Here is a 21,936-nt window from a genome sequence, read left to right as displayed (position 1 = left end):
AGTCCGATTCGCGGACTCAGACATTTCCCGTACTCGGTGCAGCTGGACAATTCCCGAAGAAAAAATTCCGAAGAAGGAAATACAAATTCTCCAAATCAGGGTCCACATTGTCAGAGCTTGTGAACTTGCTTCTGTCGCTGTGAACGAGTCGGTCGTGGAATCTTCTTTGTGCGTCACAATGAACGTGTGTGCGTCACGATGAACGTGTGTGCGTCACAATCAACGGATGTGCGTCACAATGAACGTGTGTGCGTCACAATGAACGGCTGCACGATATTGTGACGTCATTACGAGCACAGCAACAGCCTGGTCCCAATGAATAATCCGATTTTTTAAACACACGGATTATTTTATTCTCATATTTGTGTTCAGTTACTGTTCTTCATGAACTCTCAAAAGCCAAACTCAATTGAAACAAAGCACAAGTTCGAATGTTTGAAAGTTTGGATAATTTATATAACAATTTTACAACAACGATCAACTCGGTGGAAATTGTTTTGTGTTTTAAATTCAAGATTAATAATTAATTGTTTTGTCCTCAATGAACAAGAACGAAGACTCTGAAGTGGAAACAATCTTTATTCCGGACACGGGCACAACACAGCACAGGACAGCACAACACAGCACAACACAGCACAGCACGGCATCTGAACATGGGCAGGTCACGTGACTCCCCTGGACCACGCCCTGGTGCTCCCATGCATGAATACATCAGTGTGAACGACTGATTCATCACAATAATCCTGTTTAATTTCTGGATTCAGGTTAAAAATGGGAATTTCACAAAAGAAAATCGATTGTCTTCATGTCATTACTCCATGGATGATAATACATGATGAGGGTCATGTCTGAACTATCCATACCCGTGGTGAAGGGTGGTGTCGCAGGTTGGGGGTACATAGGGTGGTGTAGAGGGGGACGGAGTACATAGGGCGGTGTAAAGGGGGGGGCAGGGTAAATCGGGCGGTGTATAGGGGGGCAGAGTACATAGGGCGGTGTAGAGGGGGGGCGGGGTAAATAGGGCGGTGTAGCAGGTTGGGGGTACATAGGGCGGTGTAGAGGGGGACAGGGTACATGGGGCGGTGTAGAGGGGGGCGGGGTGCATGAAGTTTTGTTCCGAGAACTCTTTTGAGGATCGTCATCGAGCTCCAGGAAGTTTGCAACCACAGATTGACGGTGTTGTGGGCCCTCGGGAAAAAGGGGTCTCAGCTCCCCCCACCCCCCCCCGAAGATAACATTTTAATGACACTTCGTGCAAAATAAAGATTTCTAAAACAAACACTTGTTCATACAGACACAGAATAATAATGACATTGTGAATTTAAACAAATCCATACATGGCAAGTTGAAGGTGACAAAAAAGTGTGTTGGTGGGAATCTAAAGTTGGTTTTTGTTTTTAACCCTTCGTGTGCTGCGGTCGCAGATTTGTGACGAGATAAATATAATTGAAAAAAATAAATTTTGTTTTAATTTTCGTGATTCGTCTCACTTGATACCCAAGTTGTGTTTTATTACAAATATCACTTGAAATTCACAGCCCTATGAAAAACATAAGGGCAAGACCCTGGGCAATCACCTGGTATCACCTGGATAACATAACCAGGGAACTGCTGGTCGGCATGGATGACCCACAAAACACGAAACGGAAAAGAAAGTAAATACCTGTGGATTGTTTTTTATGCCGTCAACAAACTGGTACATCACGGGTGATGAAGGTTGTGATCAAGTTTCATCGGAATTGTGTGTGGAGTTTCAGATAAGAAAGTATATATCTCTTTGGGGGGGTGGGGGGCAACCCCCTGTCATCTCCCTCTGGAGACCCCCTCAAACCCTAATTCTTCTCATGTCATGAACAAACTTTGGTCCACCAGGGGTGATGAAGGTTGTTGTAAAGTTTCATCAGAATTGCAGGTGTAGTTTCTGAAAAGAAAGCAAATACCTATTTTGAAAGGAGAACCCTGTGGACCCCCTGAGGGCCTGATTGTTTTTTTATTAATACCATGAACTTTGGTACAAACACAGTGAAGAGTGTTGTGGTAAAGTTACATCGAATTCATCCGTGTAGATTCAGAGATGTTGTAAGTATTTGTTGATGGACGGACAGATGACACGCCATCCCAGAAGTTCCCCGTTAATATGTATCCCGATGGGGACACGAACTGTCCTGCTGTCGACTGTTCGGGTTTGGGTTGATAAGGAATGGCTGGCTTGGCAAGCGATAGCAGGCTCATCGGTCATGGTACATATTGTACGTACCCGCACACCCCTAAACATCGCCGATTTCTTAACATTTCCAGATTTCACTCCAGGTTTCGAGTCGTGTTCCTCGACACTCAAACTATATTTCCATTTTATATTTTAATTCGTACATGAGGGGAGATCGTGGAAAATCATGTCATATAATGTATGAAATCGCTCCGAGCTCTAAATTTGAAAACTCCAACACTTATAAAAGCGATGTGCACAGCGATTCGTAGGCATGAAGATCAGGCATCGATGACATGAGTGAGGATTGTGAAAAAGAACATTTGAGCACTTTATCATGAAGAAACCGTTTTGGCCTGTGCCAAGTCAAGGCATTGTTGAGCAGGCCGAACAAAATGGTGAATGATGATTCCAGCGAGGGTCCCAAGAAGGTGCGCCTTGACAAAGGACATAATTATATAACGACATTAATGATCTTCAAAAGGAGAGTTGTAATTAACCCTAACACTCAGTTTTCACTCCTGCACCACAATGGAGTTCCCTGAGTATGCATGCAAAGTTTGGGGCCGCTCGGTTTCATGGTTTCGGAGTTATGGAGGAGACAGACAGACTGACACAAATTGACATTCATTAGTTTCGATATATTGTAGATGCAGGAATATATATATATATATATATATATATATATATATATATATATATATATATATATATATATATATATATATATATATATATATATATATATTGTTGCGGATTCGCGCCCGCCGGCATGCGAGCGGCCACGTAACTCGAATCGCGGCACGTCGCCCACCGGACGGACAATCCCGTCGTGACCCTCTCGGACTGACGCCGGGAACTAGTCACGGGTTGGTCTTTCGGCCTCACCACGATCGTGCCAATCGCCCCCCCGCGTGGGATAGGGTTGCTCGCCAAATTCGACCTACCTAAGTACCCACACGGAGGGTAGACCGGGCGATCGCACCTCGCCGCAGGTCGACTTCGGACACGGGCCAATTTAAGCGACCCGTTCCGTACTATCGGGATAAACGAGCGGTGTTATCGTCGGCCTCGACGGTTCGATTAATTCTCGGGCGTATTTAGCCCACTACCAACCCTTTACGTGAAGTAAGATGGAGATTCAATGAAAGAAAAAGACGAAGCGAAACGGGAAAAACAGTTCAACATAAAGCACATTTATTTCGCGATGGCACACGGATAGCACACATATACAATTATACACCAAAAGCAAATGTCAAAGAAGAAGAAGAAACACACAATAATGCACAAAAAGCAAATGTAAAAGCAAAACACAATGCAGATCTACCACCGACTACCGAGCACACGGCAACACTTATACAGTTTTACTTCACAGAGGGCGCCGACAACACATATACTCAAAGCAAAAGAAAAAGGGACCACCCTCCACTATGAGGGGGCAGACGGGCCTGGGGCCAAGACCGCGTCGAGCCTACCCGTCTGGTGATGAGCCGCAAAATGGCGGTGGCGCCCCGACTCCGCGGGCCTCGCGGACAGTGTCTGGTATGGGGTGGGAACGGGGCCCCCTTCTCGCACTATCTCAGCGCGGGGGGAAACAGGAGGGGGTTGTTGATGCTCGGGGGAAGGAGGATATCTCGCTGGCTCGGGTCCCGTGACGAGCGTCTCCACCGCGACCTCGGTCGCGTTACTGGCCTCTCCTCTCCGCAGCTCCCCGACTCTGACACAAGCGCCCTCTCGATTGCCTTCGCCGCCGCCACCTCTCCAACTCTCCACAGCTACGTCCAACTGCTTTCTCCGACTCTTCTCTTGACTGACTCTTTCTAACTCTACTTCTTCTTCTTCTTCCCAACTCAACTTCTCCGACTCTTCCCAACTCAACTCTCCGTGACTGGCGAGCGAACGCGGCCCTTTATAGCCCCCGTGGCTTCGCTCCTTCACCTTCGACCCTTTACCTCCGGCTGGCTCCCCATTGGACAGAGGAAAAGTGGGCGTGAATGTTTTTTGAACCGCGAATCTGCATATAGCGATTATACTCCCACGCACCTGGAGGCGGGGCCAAATCGCCCCATGCTCGCTGATAGGACGGAACAGAAGTGGGCGTGAATCGTTTTTGATCCGATTTCTTCGGAAAGGCTGGTGTTTTTGCACCTGCTGCTCGGTGCGCGCCCTGCACGAGTCCAGGATCGGCGCCCACAAGCGGCGCGGGAATAGCGGCGATGCGATGGTTGCGAGAGCGAGATGTGACGGCAAAGGTCGTGGCTGTTGTTGTGAAGCGGCGTTGCGCTTGGTGGTTGTTGTGTGATGGCTGTTGAGACGTGGTTGGTGGTGGTAGTAATGGTAGTAATGGCGGCTGGTCCAACATAAAGATAGTAAAAGAAAAACGGCTATCTAGAAGGGTCGCAGCCCGAATGAATGACATTTATTCCCTCTAAACAACGGGTTTGGGCCTAACTACACATATACTTACAGAGATATCTCACCTCAGGGACCTGAATGGTGGTTTGCGAATTTCGTCAACCACAACAATATATATATATATATATATATATATATATATATATATATATATATATATATATATATATATATATATATATATATATATATATATATATATATATATATATATATATATATATATATATATATATATATATATATATATATGACCGGGCGTAGTGGCGTGCGCCTGTAATCCGGCTACTCGGAGGCTTGGGTTGGAGGATCGCTTGAAGATGGGAGCTCTGCACTGGGCCGCGCAATGAGAGGGTGTAGGGCAGCCCAGAATCATGGTGAAACCCAATCCTTATCCCTGTGTCGTAAGAGACGACCAGGGTTGCGTCAGGAAGGGCATCCGGCGTAAAACCAATGCCAAATCAGTATGTGGATCATAACGGATGATCCGCTGTGGCGACCCCTAACGGGAGCAGCTGAAAGACGAACAACATATATATATAATATGGTGAATCGGTTGAAAATTAACGATTTATGTGATTTATTTAGACATGTTCCCAGTTCGTTTTCATGTTTTCTTTCATTGGTTCAGAAAGGCCCGCTCCCCAGCTGAGCCCAGACGTGATTCCCTCACGATCTGTTTCATGGCAATACGTACTTTGCAGTTCCACTTGGTTGCATCGGTGTTGGAAGGTGATCTGGGTAAAGGAAGTGCATACCGAGGACGTGTTCCGCGGAAATGAGTTCACATCACCCAGAGGTAAATGGTTTTAGACGGAGGACCCGAATACTGTGGTCGAGTAATTGGCGTTCGCGGTCGATTCACGGCACGCCACATCACAAAGTTATTCGTCTGTGACAACCTGCGATTCTGGTGAGTCTGGCGAGTAACCCGAGGCACAACATCCCTCCTGGTCTCGCCGCGACATCGGGTCCACAACAATTTGGTGTCAGGAGTGGGATTCAGACCTAGGCTGTGCTTCAACACACCCCCGAAATGAAGAGCAGGTTCGGGTACGAAATTTCATTTCATTATTTGTGTGGACCATAGAGGACCAAGACGAGCTGGTCCAGGTGGGCTGAGGTACAACAATTTTTGAAACATCCATGTCGTAGAATGGCAGCTTTCAGGGAGATCGTTCCCTGGAGGAATACCCGGAGAGAACCACAGGGGTAAAAGAGACTAATAATGATCGTGAACCCCCACCACCATCTCCCCCCCCCCCCCGGAGGACATGGAGCTTCCCCGGGAATCCACACCCGATCATCGCAGATTGGCCTCACCAAGGCCATTGGATACCAACCAATTCATGGAAATATTGAAACAAATGATCGAACGGTTGAAACTCGGACCAGACAAAATGAGCATTGAAATGAAAGGGGAAATGAAGGCAGGTCAGAAGGAGATGGACGTGGAGTTTGTGCAGGTTGAGGGTGATATGCAACGGATGGATCGGAGGATGGCAGACGAGATCAAGGTAATGTGAGAGGAAATGAACGAGGTAAAGAGAAAGAACGTGGGCTGCGTGACGGACGCACAGTGAGAAATGGCGGCTGGTCAGGCCAGGGGTAACTTAGGGGAAACCCTGGGAACAGCGCCATTACGGGTAACGGGAAAGCAGGATTGAGGGAGATTGTTCAAAGCCCGAACACGCGTTAGTTTGTACTTTATTAATGGAGCCGGATCGTCAGAATATACTTACAGACAAAACAAACAACAGTAATGAGAAGAAAGTAGATTGGGGCTCGTGTGGTAAGGGATTCGTGCAGGGAGCACGTGACCCCACAGGTGTACACACACCCCCAACCCCCAACCCCGCCCCCCATCGGGCTCTGCATACCGAGCAGCGGTAACCTGAGTGGAATTTTTGACTCACGATCTTGTGACGTGGCACATTAACACAGTGTGGGTTGATGTGCATCCGTGACGTGCAGCATTGGAGAAGGATGATGACACGAAGGTTGTGTGTTAGGCATTCGTTGGTGTCTGGTTGATAGACCAGGAGCTGACATCATGTAATCCTGAGCAGACAGAACTTGCCTGTTGGACACGTTTAATGTTGATGAGTTCTTCATGGATGCTGGTGCTGTAACGTTGAAAGCTGGTGAAAAGGGTTCTGTCTGAAATGACACCGGTTTGCGCGAAGTCGCTGATATTTTGAAGGAGGGTCAGCACTGCTAAAGGTGAGCTGAGGATAGAAATGAGGTTCAGCTCAGCTGACTGGTAAAGGTGAATTGAGGTGTATTTGGAGGCAGTTCATCCAACTGGTTAATTTGAGGTAAGACTGAATCTGGAGGAAGGTCAGCCAACCGGTGAAGGTGAGTGACATTTTGGAGGAAGATCAGCAGACTCTTTAAGGTGAGCTGATGAGAGAAACCAAATTCAGCACAGCTGACTGATTAAGGTGAGTTGAGACTGGATCTAGAGGCAGTTGAGCGAACTGGTTAAGGTGAGCTGTGGTGTAATCTGGAGACCGTTCAGCTAACTGGTGACGGTGAGCTGACATTTTGGAGGAAGATCAGCAGACTGAAGTGAACTGATGACAGAGACAAGATTCAGTTGATCTGACTGATTAAGGTGAGCTGAGATGTAACGTGGAGGCAGTTTAGCCAATCGGTGAAGGTGAACTGATTATCATGATAATAATCATCATCATCTTCCTTTTGGTTTATAAAAGAAAACATCTTTGGTAAATCCAAAAGAAGATTCATTGAAATAAAGTTGACATTAGAATAGCAAGAAAAATCATGTTTAAACAAAGGTAAATCACCAAGATCATAAATAAAATAAAAACACAATTCAAACGAATGTTAAACATGTAATTTATATTTATTTACATCTTCAGAACAGATTCAAACATTTCGGTGAAAAAAGGAATTGTTGAATTTTTGTACTTTTGAGTGTTTCACCGAGGGAGGTTGAGATGTTGAGCATTTCTGAGTTGAATGTTCGATGCAGACACAGATTGACGGGTGGAGGGAAGAATGTCACAATCAACGATCTTCCACGATGACAGAAACTAGACTCCGCTCAGGTGATTAATGAAGGTGAGTTGAGACTGAATTTGGAAGCAGTTCAGACAACCAGTGAAGGTGAGGTGGTGGGCCTCGAGGTTGTGTTGGTTTTCGAGACCATACAGTCCACAATCATGTCGGTCTTCCACCGTGCTGATGGACGTGTTCAGGTCCCTTGTTTATCAGGTGGTGTTCACCGATCTTCACTGTCTCAATGGAACAAAGTTGCGCTGTTAAAGGAAAGACATGTCAGACATGGGTTGACACGGATAGACTATATGCTGTCTGCAGATGTCTGGGGCAGGTTATTGTGGTTAGAAAATGTAGAGTGAGGTATTTACCTTGTGTTGAAATATAAATCGTCGCAATATCAACAGAATGCGAGCTGACAACTTTCCTTCTATCACAAACGACTCCAAATGGTGGAAATATTCATCCATCTGTTGAGGAACAAAAATAATTTGCAAGTTATCGACATGAAAACCTGAGTGATGGATCAAAATCAAAATCCCAATGGGAATTGAACATGTCTGTCACAGATCAGAATATAATATTACCGCGTTATCCGTCACGTCAGAAGTTAGTTTCTTTCCAACGGTATTCAAAAGGCAACAGATGTATTCCACAGATTGGTTTCTTCCATCTCTGAACAACTCGAAAAGAATATGCATGATGATGTTGGTGGTGACCACACCCAGCTTATAGAGCTCCCCAATGAATCGGATGATTCCCAGGGAGCATTTCCTGGATTTCAAGAGGGTGCTCAGTTCATCCTCTTTCACCTGGATAAAAACAAATGTTCAAAGACAACGTTCGTAAAGTCAGATCAAAATTCCCATTTTTGGTCAATTTTTCAATTATCACCCATTTTCCCAAGTTCACCAATCTGGAGGCTTCAACGCTCTTGATGTCGCATCTGAAACTGATTCCCGCAAAACTCTTGGAATACTCCTCCTCACACTGTTTGAGGAGAATTTGCTGAAAGGGCTCAAACGTTCCAGGTGTGTCCCCCATTGGTACTTCAATCTGTGAAAGACAAAGCAGGGTGACATGGTGGGTAGAAGGTTATAAGAATGTGAAAAAAAAGAGTTAAAGTGTACGATAAGTCTAGGATGTTCCAATATGTGACTTCCATCAATGTTTAAAGCTCCTCACCCTGTTGAGGTGTTGGCATAAACTTGCATAGGCCAATGAATGTTTGGGCGTGGCAACAGCTTGACAGACGATCATCTGAACCACGCTCTCAAAATGTCTGTACGTGATGTTGAGAGCCATGGTCATCGGAAGAAGATGGTGAAAGTTATCTTGGGTCATTTCGCTTAGCAAAGTGTCAAACTGTTTGAGAAGATCCTGAGGGAGAGAAACAACAGAAGTCAAGGTCTGAGTAACAAAGTAAAGTTTTGAAAGATTTGAGGTTTCGAAAGCTTGAGATTTTTAGTTGTGAAATCCGAGTTTATGTGTTTGTCAAAGTTGTGATTTCACTCGGAAGTTCATGCATTGCTCGAGAAAAGGATTTTAAATTTACTCAAAAGTGAAATCAGACACACACACACACACACACACACACACACACACACACACACACACACACACACACACACACACACACACACACACACACACACACACACACACACACACACACACACACACATACAAACACAGACATACACATACATACACACACACACTCACAGACATACACACACACTCACACACATAGCACACTCACACACACAGCACACTCACACACACAGCATGCACACACACATACACACACACACACACACACACATACACACACATACACACACACACACAAACACAGACACACACACATACATCCACACACACACTCACAGACACACACACACACACACACACACACACACACACACACACACACACACACACACACACACACACACACACACACACACACGTTGACTGTGGACAATGAGTGATATTTACCGGCCCACAATGGAAACCTTCATGATTTGGAGTGTCCACACCGTGCTGTAAGACTCCTGGAGAGTTGTGGAGACTCTCCTCCATGTTCAAATTGTGTTCCTGGACATTTTCATGATCTTGCTGTTTCTGCTGTTCCTCAAGAAGTACCAGCTTGCTCTTCAGCTGCTGGACCTCCTCGTTCAGTTGTTTGTTTGCACGAGCAAGGTTTTCACATTGTTTGTTGGTTTTCTCCTCCTTCTCGTGAAACTGCTGCTCCTTCATTTTATGTTCCTCATTATGGTTTTGATGTTGATGTGCCACTTCCTGTACTTGGAGCAGATTTATATTGAGGTTTTGGAGAATTTTTTCAATTCTTGATTTTCTTTGGTAATAATTGCAAATTTTTCAGAGTTTACTTGCTCCTGCTCGGCAAGAAGCTGATGTAGTTTTATTTGCTCCGCCTGGTGCTGCTGTTGATCCATCTGTTGGTGCTCCAGGTGGCTGATCATCTTGATGTTCACATCTCGCAGCTGTTCTTTCATCATCCTGTACCTTCTACAAAAGAGAACATGTCCTGAATGAGACTAGACCAAGAAGAATGGCGACTTCAGAAAGAAGAAAAAGACAACAAGAAAGCATCCCAAAACACAAAGCCCGTCCGCATCCACTCTGTACCATCCTCAAAATAAAGTAAAACAAAACAACAGATAGAAAATATAAACTGTGTGTGAATATATATTTATATGATTTATTAATTTGTGTTCATATTCTCACAATCAAGGTTTGTTGAAGATTTGATGACAAAAGCTCAATTGGTGAAAGTTATGACGTGGACACGCACACACACACACACACACACACACACACACACACACACACACACACACACACACACACACACACACACACACACACACACACACACACACACACACACACACACACACACACACGACCTGCTGCATGAAGAACAGGTTCAGAAACTGGGACAAAGGAAGGAAACAAAGAAAGACCAGAACCTTGATGAGGTGGAGGACAAGCTGAATGAGAGATTCCTAAACTAAAGATGACACATCGCTCTTTACCGTGAAATGCGGCATTTTTTATTTCTCTTCTTGATGAACCCGCCACGAGACCACGTGGTGATGAACACAATGACTGCGATCACCACAAGGCCCAACCAGGTAAGCCCAATCCATTGCAGCTGCCTGGCTTGTTCTTTCATATTCCCCAGGTGAAGGTACTTGTGGGAAGGGATGATCTGCATTCAGTTCAGGGACATGGACATCAGTGTCAGGATATAAATAAAATGTGATAAAAATGGGTTTTTATCCGTTAAACACCAAAAATAACATTTTTGTAATTTATCTGTATTTCAATTCCCGATAAATCAATATCCTTCTCCATCTTTCAACAGTTTATGATTTCTGCCTTTGATATAAAACTCGTCCTGGACATCGTTGTTTTTTGACTCGACCCTGATCGAGGCTCATGGAAGAGCAAGGTGATTGAGAGTACCAACTGTTATTTGTGCAACGGGGCAACTCCTGGATCCATCAAGGAAGGAATGAAACAGGAAAAGAGGAGAGAAGAGTGAGAGAGAGGAGGGAAGGGTTAGGGTTTGGGTTAGCAGGTATAACCAAGTGAGGTTAAGAAGGGTTCATGGGGATAATGAAGATGGTGTGGGAAAATGGGGAGGGTGACGTGAGAGAAGGGTTCACTGTCGGCTTGAAACCCTGCAGGGAAGAGTGGGAAATCACAACCTCCTGAATAAAGTTCTCCAGACGGGACGAGTGAGGAACACGAGTGGAGGTTTGCAGTCATCCCGGATTTTGGAAGTTTTACCAGTCCGCGGTGTCGGTTCAGTTATCGGAACATAATTCAAATGATAATTTTTATAATCTCACACCTTTAGATACCTGGATATCCCTGGCGATGAATTCCTGGTGTTGCAATAGGTTTGATTTGTAAAACTTCCTCGGTTATAATTTGATGATTTATGTTTCCAATTGTGATTCCCGGAGTCATTTCACGGAACCAGGACACCGAGTTCACCAATAACCAAGTCCTGATATCATTGATTTACGGGGGTGATTGTGGCCCGACATGATATCAGAAGATGTTTATTTGAATTTTGCATTTATATAATTTTAATATATCAAAGACCTTTTCAATTTCCACAGAGAAAAGTCTGATTTTGGGATGCTCCAGTAACCTCACAGCTGTACTGTTGGTGGAGATTTGAAAATGTAAATTCACCAAATCCTCAGTGAATCACACTTATACAAAAGGAATCTCAAGCCCAGTATCCTCCCAGTTTCACCCGAAGGGGGCATCGTCGGGTTGAGCGTCCACCTTGTGAGTTTACCCAATGTTTTTGAGAATTCCAAATGGAGGAAGGGTCCCTCACCCATTTATAATCCTCTTTGTGGTCCCTTTAAAGAAATGGGATCCCATCTGCGGATCCTGCTCAACACCACAAAAAGGTCCCTGTACTATTACCTTTTTCCTCTCCTTCACCCAGATATTCAACAAAACAACAAATCATGACGTTTATCAGTTCACTAATTGAACTGTAAAATGAGGACAATGACCCTGTATGGATGAACTGTGAGATGATGTGCAACCAAACACGTGATGATTGACTTGAGGGTGTTATGAGCACTGGAGGCTGTCTCCAAGAATTGATGATGAAACAATGTATGGTCCAGATGATGAACCTGCATAACTACAGCGGGTAACTTACCTGAACATCCACAGAGGGTAACTTACCTGTATATCGATAGTGGGTAACTTACCTGCATAACTACAGCGGGTAACTTACCTGCACATCCACAGTAGGTAACTTACCTGTACATCGACAGCGGATAACTTACCTGTACATCGACAGCCGATAACTTACCTGTACATCCACAGCGGGTAACTTACCTGTACATCGACAGCCGATAACTTACCTGTACATCCACAGCGGGTAACTTACCTGTACATCCACAGCGGATTACTTTCCTGTACATTCACAGCCGATAACTTACCTGTACATCCACAGCGGGTAACTTACCTTAACTTCCACAGAGGGTAATTTACCTGTATATCGATAGTGGCTAACTTACCTGTATAACTACAGCGGGTAACTTACCTGCACATCCACAGCAGGTAACTTACCTGTACATCGTCAGCGGATAACTTACCTGTACATCGACAGCCGATAACTTACCTGTACATCCACAGCGGGTAACTTACCTGTACATCCACAGCGGATTACTTTCCTGTACATTCACAGCCGATAACTTACCTGTACATCCACAGCGGGTAACTTACCTGAACATCCACATGTAACATAATTCACAATGATCATTTTGCTCTGATCTGCCAAAAATTAATTCATCACAAAATCATGACAATCACACTTTCATCAAATTAATTAAATAAACTTATTGACAAAAAATAAATATAAAGTTTTTTGCTTTCACAATCACGTTTTTGTGAGGCCATGGACTTACTGATCACTGTTGAGAACCGGAATCAACCTTCATTACGTCACATTGGTAAAAGGTGAGCAGTCACAAAGGAAAGGTGAAACATGAAAGGTGAAAGTTCACAAAGTGTGAAAAACTGTGAATTAAATATTTTTGATGTAATTCTGTGCTCTTGTTCATTTTGTTCACTTTCTCTTCTCTCCGTGAACCCCCACTCAACCCCACTCACCCCCACCCATGCTCCCCCCCACCCCATTGTTGCCCCTTACCCGTTTTGACTTGAGAATCCATTGTCCGGGACGAGTCAGATTCGCGGACACAGACATTTCCCGTACTCGGTGCAGCTGGACAATTCCCGAAGAAAAAATTCCGAAGAAGGAAATACAAATTCTCCAAATCAGGGTCCACATTGTCAGAGCTTGTGAACTTGCTTCTGTCGCTGTGAACGAGTCGGTCGTGGAATCTTCTTTGTGCGTCACAATGAACGTGTGTGCGTCACGATGAACGTGTGTGCGTCACAATCAACGGATGTGCGTCACAATGAACGTGTGTGCGTCACAATGAACGGCTGCACGATATTGTGACGTCATTACGAGCACAGCAACAGCCTGGTCCCAATGAATAATCCGATTTTTTAAACACGGATTATTTTATTCTCATATTTGTGTTCAGTTACTGTTCTTCATGAACTCTCAAAAGCCAAACTCAATTGAAACAAAGCACAAGTTCGAATGTTTGAAAGTTTGGATAATTTATATAACAATTTTACAACAACGATCAACTCGGTGGAAATTGTTTTGTGTTTTAAATTCAAGATTAATAATTAATTGTTTTGTCCTCAATGAACAAGAACGAAGACTCTGAAGTGGAAACAATCTTTATTCCGGACACGGGCACAACACAGCACAGGACAGCACAACACAGCACAACACAGCACAGGACAGCACAACACAGCACAACACAGCACAGCACGGCATCTGAACATGGGCAGGTCACGTGACTCCCCTGGACCACGCCCTGGTGCTCCCATGCATGAATACATCAGTGTGAACGACTGATTCATCACAATAATCCTGTTTAATTTCTGGATTCAGGTTAAAAATGGGAATTTCACAAAAGAAAATCGATTGTCTTCATGTCATTACTCCATGGATGATAATACATGATGAGGGTCATGTCTGAACTATCCATACCCGTGGTGAAGGGTGGTGTCGCAGGTTGGGGGTACATAGGGTGGTGTAGAGGGTGACGGAGTACATAGGGCGGTGTAAAGGGGGGGGCAGGGTAAATCGGGCGGTGTATAGGGGGGCAGAGTAATTAGGGCGGTGTAGAGGGGGGGCGGGATAAATAGGGCGGTGTAGCAGGTTGGGGGTACATAGGGCGGTGTAGAGGGGGACAGGGTACATGGGGCGGTGTAGAGGGGGGCGGGGTGCATGAAGTTTTGTTCCGAGAACTCTTTTGAGGATCGTCATCGAGCTCCAGGAAGTTTGCAACCACAGATTGACGGTGTTGTGGGCCCTCGGGAAAAAGGGGTCTCAGCTCCCCCCACCCCCCCCGAAGATAACATTTTAATGACACTTCGTGCAAAATAAAGATTTCTAAAACAAACACTTGTTCATACAGACACAGAATAATAATGACATTGTGAATTTAAACAAATCCATACATGGCAAGTTGAAGGTGACAAAAAAGTGTGTTGGTGGGAATCTAAAGTTGGTTTTTGTTTTTAACCCTTCGTGTGCTGCGGTCGCAGATTTGTGACGAGATAAATATAATTGAAAAAAATAAATTTTGTTTTAATTTTCGTGATTCGTCTCACTTGATACCCAAGTTGTGTTTTATTACAAATATCACTTGAAATTCACAGCCCTATGAAAAACATAAGGGCAAGACCCTGGGCAATCACCTGGTATCACCTGGATAACATAACCAGGGAACTGCTGGTCGGCATGGATGACCCACAAAACACGAAACGGAAAAGAAAGTAAATACCTGTGGATTGTTTTTTATGCCGTCAACAAACTGGTACATCACGGGTGATGAAGGTTGTGATCAAGTTTCATCGGAATTGTGTGTGGAGTTTCAGATAAGAAAGTATATATCTCTTTGGGGGGGGGTGCGGGGCAGCCCCCTGTCATCTCCCTCTGGAGACCCCCTCAAACCCTAATTCTTCTCATGTCATGAACAAACTTTGGTCCACCAGGGGTGATGAAGGTTGTTGTAAAGTTTCATCAGAATTGCAGGTGTAGTTTCTGAAAAGAAAGCAAATACCTATTTTGAAAGGAGAACCCTGTGGACCCCCTGAGGGCCTGATTGTTTTTTATTAATACCATGAACTTTGGTACAAACACAGTGAAGAGTGTTGTGGTAAAGTTACATCGAATTCATCCGTGTAGATTCAGAGATGTTGTAAGTATTTGTTGATGGACGGACAGATGACACGCCATCCCAGAAGTTCCCCGTTAATATGTATCCCGATGGGGACACGAACTGTCCTGCTGTCGACTGTTCGGGTTTGGGTTGATAAGGAATGGCTGGCTTGGCAAGCGATAGCAGGCTCATCGGTCATGGTACATATTGTACGTACCCGCACACCCCTAAACATCGCCGATTTCTTAACATTTCCAGATTTCACTCCAGGTTTCGAGTCGTGTTCCTCGACACTCAAACTATATTTCCATTTTATATTTTAATTCGTACATGAGGGAGATCGTGGAAAATCATGTCATATAATGTATGAAATCGCTCCGAGCTCTAAATTTGAAAACTCCAACACTTATAAAAGCGATGTGCACAGCGATTCGTAGGCATGAAGATCAGGCATCGATGACATGAGTGAGGATTGTGAAAAAGAACATTTGAGCACTTTATCATGAAGAAACCGTTTTGGCCTGTGCCAAGTCAAGGCATTGTTGAGCAGGCCGAACAAAATGGTGAATGATGATTCCAGCGAGGGTCCCAAGAAGGTGCGCCTTGACAAAGGACATAATTATATAACGACATTAATGATCTTCAAAAGGAGAGTTGTAATTAACCCTAACACTCAGTTTTCACTCCTGCACCACAATGGAGTTCCCTGAGTATGCATGCAAAGTTTGGGGCCGCTCGGTTTCATGGTTTCGGAGTTATGGAGGAGACAGACAGACTGACACAAATTGACATTCATTAGTTTCGATATATTGTAGGTGCAGGAATATATATATATATATATATATATATATATATATATATATATATATATATATATATATATATATATATATATATATATATATATATATATATATATATATATATATATATATATATATATATATATATATAGATTTGTTTTAATATGGGAGCTCATGGGAGCTCTGCACTGGGCCGCGCAATGAGAGGGTGTAGGGCAGCCCAGAATCATGGCGAAACCCAATATATATATATTGTTGCGGATTCGCGCCCGCCGGCATGCGAGCGGCCACGTAACTCGAATCGCGGCACGTCGCCCACCGGACGGACAATCCCGTCGTGACCCTCTCGGACTGACGCCGGGAACTAGTCACGGGTTGGTCTTTCGGCCTCACCACGATCGTGCCAATCGCCCCCCCCGCGTGGGATAGGGTTGCTCGCCAAATTCGACCTACCTAAGTACCCACACGGAGGGTAGACCGGGCGATCGCACCTCGCCGCAGGTCGACTTCGGACACGGGCCAATTTAAGCGACCCGTTCCGTACTATCGGGATAAACGAGCGGTGTTATCGTCGGCCTCGACGGTTCGATTAATTCTTCGGCGTATTTAGCCCACTACCAACCCTTTACGTGAAGTAAGATGGAGATTCAATGAAAGAAAAAGACGAAGCGAAACGGGAAAAACAGTTCAACATAAAGCACATTTATTTCGCGATGGCACACGGATAGCACACATATACAATTATACACCAAAAGCAAATGTCAAAGAAGAAGAAGAAACACACAATAATGCACAAAAAGCAAATGTAAAAGCAAAACACAATGCAGATCTACCACCGACTACCGAGCACACGGCAACACTTATACAGTTTTACTTCACAGAGGGCGCCGACAACACATATACTCAAAGCAAAAGAAAAAGGGACCACCCTCCACTATGAGGGGGCAGACGGGCCTGGGGCCAAGACCGCGTCGAGCCTACCCGTCTGGTGATGAGCCGCAAAATGGCGGTGGCGCCCCGACTCCGCGGGCCTCGCGGACAGTGTCTGGTATGGGGTGGGAACGGGGCCCCCTTCTCGCACTATCTCAGCGCGGGGGGAAACAGGAGGGGGTTGTTGATGCTCGGGGGAAGGAGGATATCTCGCTGGCTCGGGTCCCGTGACGAGCGTCTCCACCGCGACCTCGGTCGCGTTACCGGCCTCTCCTCTCCGCAGCTCCCCGACTCTGACACAAGCGCCCTCTCGATTGCCTTCGCCGCCGCCACCTCTCCAACTCTCCACAGCTACGTCCAACTGCTTTCTCCGACTCTTCTCTTGACTGACTCTTTCTAACTCTACTTCTTCTTCTTCTTCCCAACTCAACTTCTCCGACTCTTCCCAACTCAACTCTCCGTGACTGGCGAGCGAACGCGGCCCTTTATAGCCCCCGTGGCTTCGCTCCTTCACCTTCGACCCTTTACCTCCGGCTGGCTCCCCATTGGACAGAGGAAAAGTGGGCGTGAATGTTTTTTGAACCGCGAATCTGCATATAGCGATTATACTCCCACGCACCTGGAGGCGGGGCCAAATCGCCCCATGCTCGCTGATAGGACGGAACAGAAGTGGGCGTGAATCGTTTTGATCCGATTTCTTCGGAAAGGCTGGTGTTTTTGCACCTGCTGCTCGGTGCGCGCCCTGCACGAGTCCAGGATCGGCGCCCACAAGCGGCGCGGGAATAGCGGCGATGCGATGGTTGCGAGAGCGAGATGTGACGGCAAAGGTCGTGGCTGTTGTTGTGAAGCGGCGTTGCGCTTGGTGGTTGTTGTGTGATGGCTGTTGAGACGTGGTTGGTGGTGGTAGTAATGGTAGTAATGGCGGCTGGTCCAACATAAAGATAGTAAAAGAAAAACGGCTATCTAGAAGGGTCGCAGCCCGAATGAATGACATTTATTCCCTCTAAACAACGGGTTTGGGCCTAACTACACATATACTTACAGAGATATCTCACCTCAGGGACCTGAATGGTGGTTTGCGAATTTCGTCAACCACAACAATATATATATATATATATATATATATATATATATATATATATATATATATATATATATATATATATATATATATATATATATATATATATATATATATATATATGACCGGGCGTAGTGGCGTGCGCCTGTAATCCGGCTACTCGGAGGCTTGGGTTGGAGGATCGCTTGAAGATGGGAGCTCTGCACTGGGCCGCGCAATGAGAGGGTGTAGGGCAGCCCAGAATCATGGCGAAACCCAATCCTTATCCCTGTGTCGTAAGAGACGACCAGGGTTGCGTCAGGAAGGGCATCCGGCGTAAAACCAATGCCAAATCAGTATGTGGATCATAACGGATGATCCGCTGTGGCGACCCCTAACGGGAGCAGCTGAAAGACGAACAACATATATATATAATATGGTGAATCGGTTGAAAATTAACGATTTATGTGATTTATTTAGACATGTTCCCAGTTCGTTTTCATGTTTTCTTTCATTGGTTCAGAAAGGCCCGCTCCCCAGCTGAGCCCAGACATGATTCCCTCACGATCTGTTTCGTGGCAATACGTACTTTGCAGTTCCACTTGGTTGCATCGGTGTTGGAAGGTGATCTGGGTAAAGGAAGTGCATACCGAGGACGTGTTCCGCGGAAATGAGTTCACATCACCCAGAGGTAAATGGTTTTAGACGGAGGACCCGAATACTGTGGTCGAGTAATTGGCGTTCGCGGTCGATTCACGGCACGCCACATCACAAAGTTATTCGTCTGTGACAACCTGCGATTCTGGTGAGTCTGGCGAGTAACCCGAGGCACGACATCCCTCCTGGTCTCGCCGCGACATCGGGTCCACAACAATTTGGTGTCAGGAGTGGGATTCAGACCTAGGCTGTGCTTCAACACACCCCCGAAATGAAGAGCAGGTTCGGGTACGAAATTTCATTTCATTATTTGTGTGGACCATAGAGGACCAAGATGAGCTGGTCCAGGTGGGCTGAGGTACAACAATTTTTGAAACATCCATGTCGTAGAATGGCAGCTTTCAGGGAGATCGTTCCCTGGAGGAATACCCGGAGAGAACCACAGGGGTAAAAGAGACTAATAATGATCGTGAACCCCCACCACCATCTCCCCCCCCCCCCCGGAGGACATGGAGCTTCCCCGGGAATCCACACCCGATCATCGCAGATTGGCCTCACCAAGGCCATTGGATACCAACCAGTTTATGGAAATATTGAAACAAATGATCGAATGGTTGAAACTCGGACCAGACAAAATGAGCATTGAAATGAAAGGGGAAATGAAGGCAGGTCAGAAGGAGATGGACGTGGAGTTGGTGCAGGTTGATGGTGATATGCAACGGATGGATCGGAGGATGGCAGACGAGATCAAGGTAATGTGAGAGGAAATGAACGAGGTAAAGAGAAAGAACGTGGGCTGCGTGACGGACACACAGCGAGAAATGGCGGCTGGTCAGGCCAGGGGTAACTTAGGGGAAACCCTGGGAACAGCGCCATTACGGGTAACGGGAAAGCAGGATTGAGGGAGATTGTTCAAAGCCCGAACACGCGTTAGTTTGTATTTTATTAATGGAGCCGGATCGTCAGAATATACTTGCAGACAAAACAAACAACAGTAATGAGAAGAAAGTAGATTGGGGCTCGTGCGGTAAGGGATTCGTACAGGGAGCACGTGACCCCACAGGTGTACACACACCCCCAACCCCCAACCCCGCCCCCCATCGGGCTCTGCATACCGAGCAGCGGTAACCTGAGTGGAATTTTTGACTCACGATCTTGTGACGTGGCACATTAACACAGTGTGGGTTGATGTGCATCCGTGACGTGCAGCATTGGAGAAGGATGATGACACGAAGGTTGTGTGTTAGGCATTCGTTGGTGTCTGGTTGATAGACCAGGAGCTGACATCATGTAATCCTGAGCAGACAGAACTTGCCTGTTGGACACGTTTAATGTTGATGAGTTCTTCATGGATGCTGGTGCTGTAACGTTGAAAGCTGGGGAGAGGGGTTCTGTCTGAAATGACACCGGTTTGCTCGAAGTCGCTGATATTTTGAAGGAGGGTCAGCACTGCTAAAGGTGAGCTGAGGACAGAAATGAGGTTCAGCTCAGCTGACTGGTAAAGGTGAATTGAGGTGTATTTGGAGACAGTTCATCCAACTGGTTAATTTGAGGTAAGACTGAATCTGGAGGAAGTTCAGCCAACCGGTGAAGGTGAGTGACATTTTGGAGGAAGTTCAACAGACTCTTTAAGGTGAGCTGATGAGAGAAACCAAATTCAGCACAGCTGACTGATTAAGGTGAGTTGAAACTGGATCGAGAGGCAGTTGAGCGAACTGGTTAAGGTGAGCTGTGGTGTAATCTGGAGACCGTTCGGCTAACTGGTGACGGTGAGCTGACATTTTGGAGGAAGATCAGCAGACTGAAGTGAACTGATGACAGAGACAAGATTCAGTTGAGCTGACTGATGAAGGTGAGCTGAGATGTAACGTGGAGGCAGTTTAGCCAATCGGTGAAGGTGAACTGATTATCATGATAATAATCATCATCATCTTCCTTTTGGTTTATAAAAGAAAACATCTTTGGTAAATCCAAAAGAAGATTCATTGAAATAAAGTTGACATTAGAATAGCAAGAAAAATCATGTTTAAACAAAGGTAAATCACCAAGATCATAAATAAAATAAAAACACAATTCAAACGAATGTTAAACATGTAATTTATATTTATTTACATCTTCAGAACAGATTCAAACATTTCGGTGAAAAAAGGAATTGTGGAATTTTTGTACTTTTGAGTGTTTCACCGAGGGAGGTTGAGATGTTGAGCATTTCTGAGTTGAATGTTTGATGCAGACACAGATTGACGGGTGGAGGGAAGAATGTCACGATCAACGATCTTCCACGATGACAGAAACTAGACTCAGCTCAGGTGATTAATGAAGGTGAGTTGAGACTGAATTTGGAAGCAGTTCAGACAACCAGTGAAGGTGAGGTGGTGGGCCTCGAGGTTGTGTTGGTTTTCGAGACCATACAGTCCACAATCATGTCGGTCTTCCACCGTGCTGATGGACGTGTTCAGGTCCCTTGTTTATCAGGTAGTGTTCACCGATCTTCACTGTCTCAATGGAACCCAGTTGCGCTGTTAAAGGAAAGACATGTCAGACATGGGTTGACACGGATAGACTATATGCTGTCTGCAGATGTCTGGGGCAGGTTATTGTGGTTAGAAAATGTAGAGTGAGGTATTTACCTTGCGGTGAAATATAAATCGTCGCAATATCAACAGAATGCGAGCCGACAACTTTCCTTCTCTCACAAACGACTCCAAATGGTGGAAATATTCATCCATCTGTTGAGGAACAAAAATAATTTGCAAGTTATCGACATGAAAACCTGTGTGATGGATAGAAATCAAAATCCCAATTGGAATTGAACATGTCTGTCACAGATCAGAATATAATATTACCGCGTTATCCGTCACGTCAGAAGTTAGTTTCTTTCCAACGGTATTCAAAAGGCAACAGATGTATTCCACAGATTGGTTTCTTCCATCTCTGAACAACTCGAGAAGAATATGCATGATGATGTTGGTGGTGACCACACCCAGCTTATAGAGCTCCCCAATGAATCGGATG

At 45.3% G+C, this 21,936-nt stretch overlaps 1 long non-coding RNA gene and 2 pseudogenes across 1 annotated transcript; 2 read left to right on the top strand and 1 right to left on the bottom strand.

Annotated features, from left to right (window-relative positions):
• The first annotated feature begins 4,874 nt into the window (after positions 1-4,874).
• On the top strand, positions 4,875-5,015 carry LOC147034389 (signal recognition particle RNA; annotated as a pseudogene).
• Positions 5,016-10,038: 5,023 nt separating this feature from the next.
• Positions 10,039-13,545, bottom strand: LOC147034388 (uncharacterized). Its single transcript, XR_015059840.1, has 3 exons — positions 13,371-13,545; positions 10,711-10,886; positions 10,039-10,180 (listed from the first exon to the last, which is right to left on the bottom strand). It is a non-coding gene; the product is annotated as an uncharacterized LOC147034388 (long non-coding RNA).
• A 4,864-nt stretch (positions 13,546-18,409) lies between these two features.
• Positions 18,410-18,550, top strand: LOC147034387 (signal recognition particle RNA; annotated as a pseudogene).
• Positions 18,551-21,936: the final 3,386 nt, after the last annotated feature.

Source organism: Eptatretus burgeri, chromosome 1 (genome assembly GCF_056783735.1).
Source record: "Eptatretus burgeri isolate ZD-2024b chromosome 1, Ebu_testis_v1, whole genome shotgun sequence".
NCBI lineage: Eukaryota > Metazoa > Chordata > Myxini > Myxiniformes > Myxinidae > Eptatretus > Eptatretus burgeri.
Note: the sequence above shows the minus strand (reverse complement) of the source record. Positions and strands in the feature narration are given on the sequence as shown.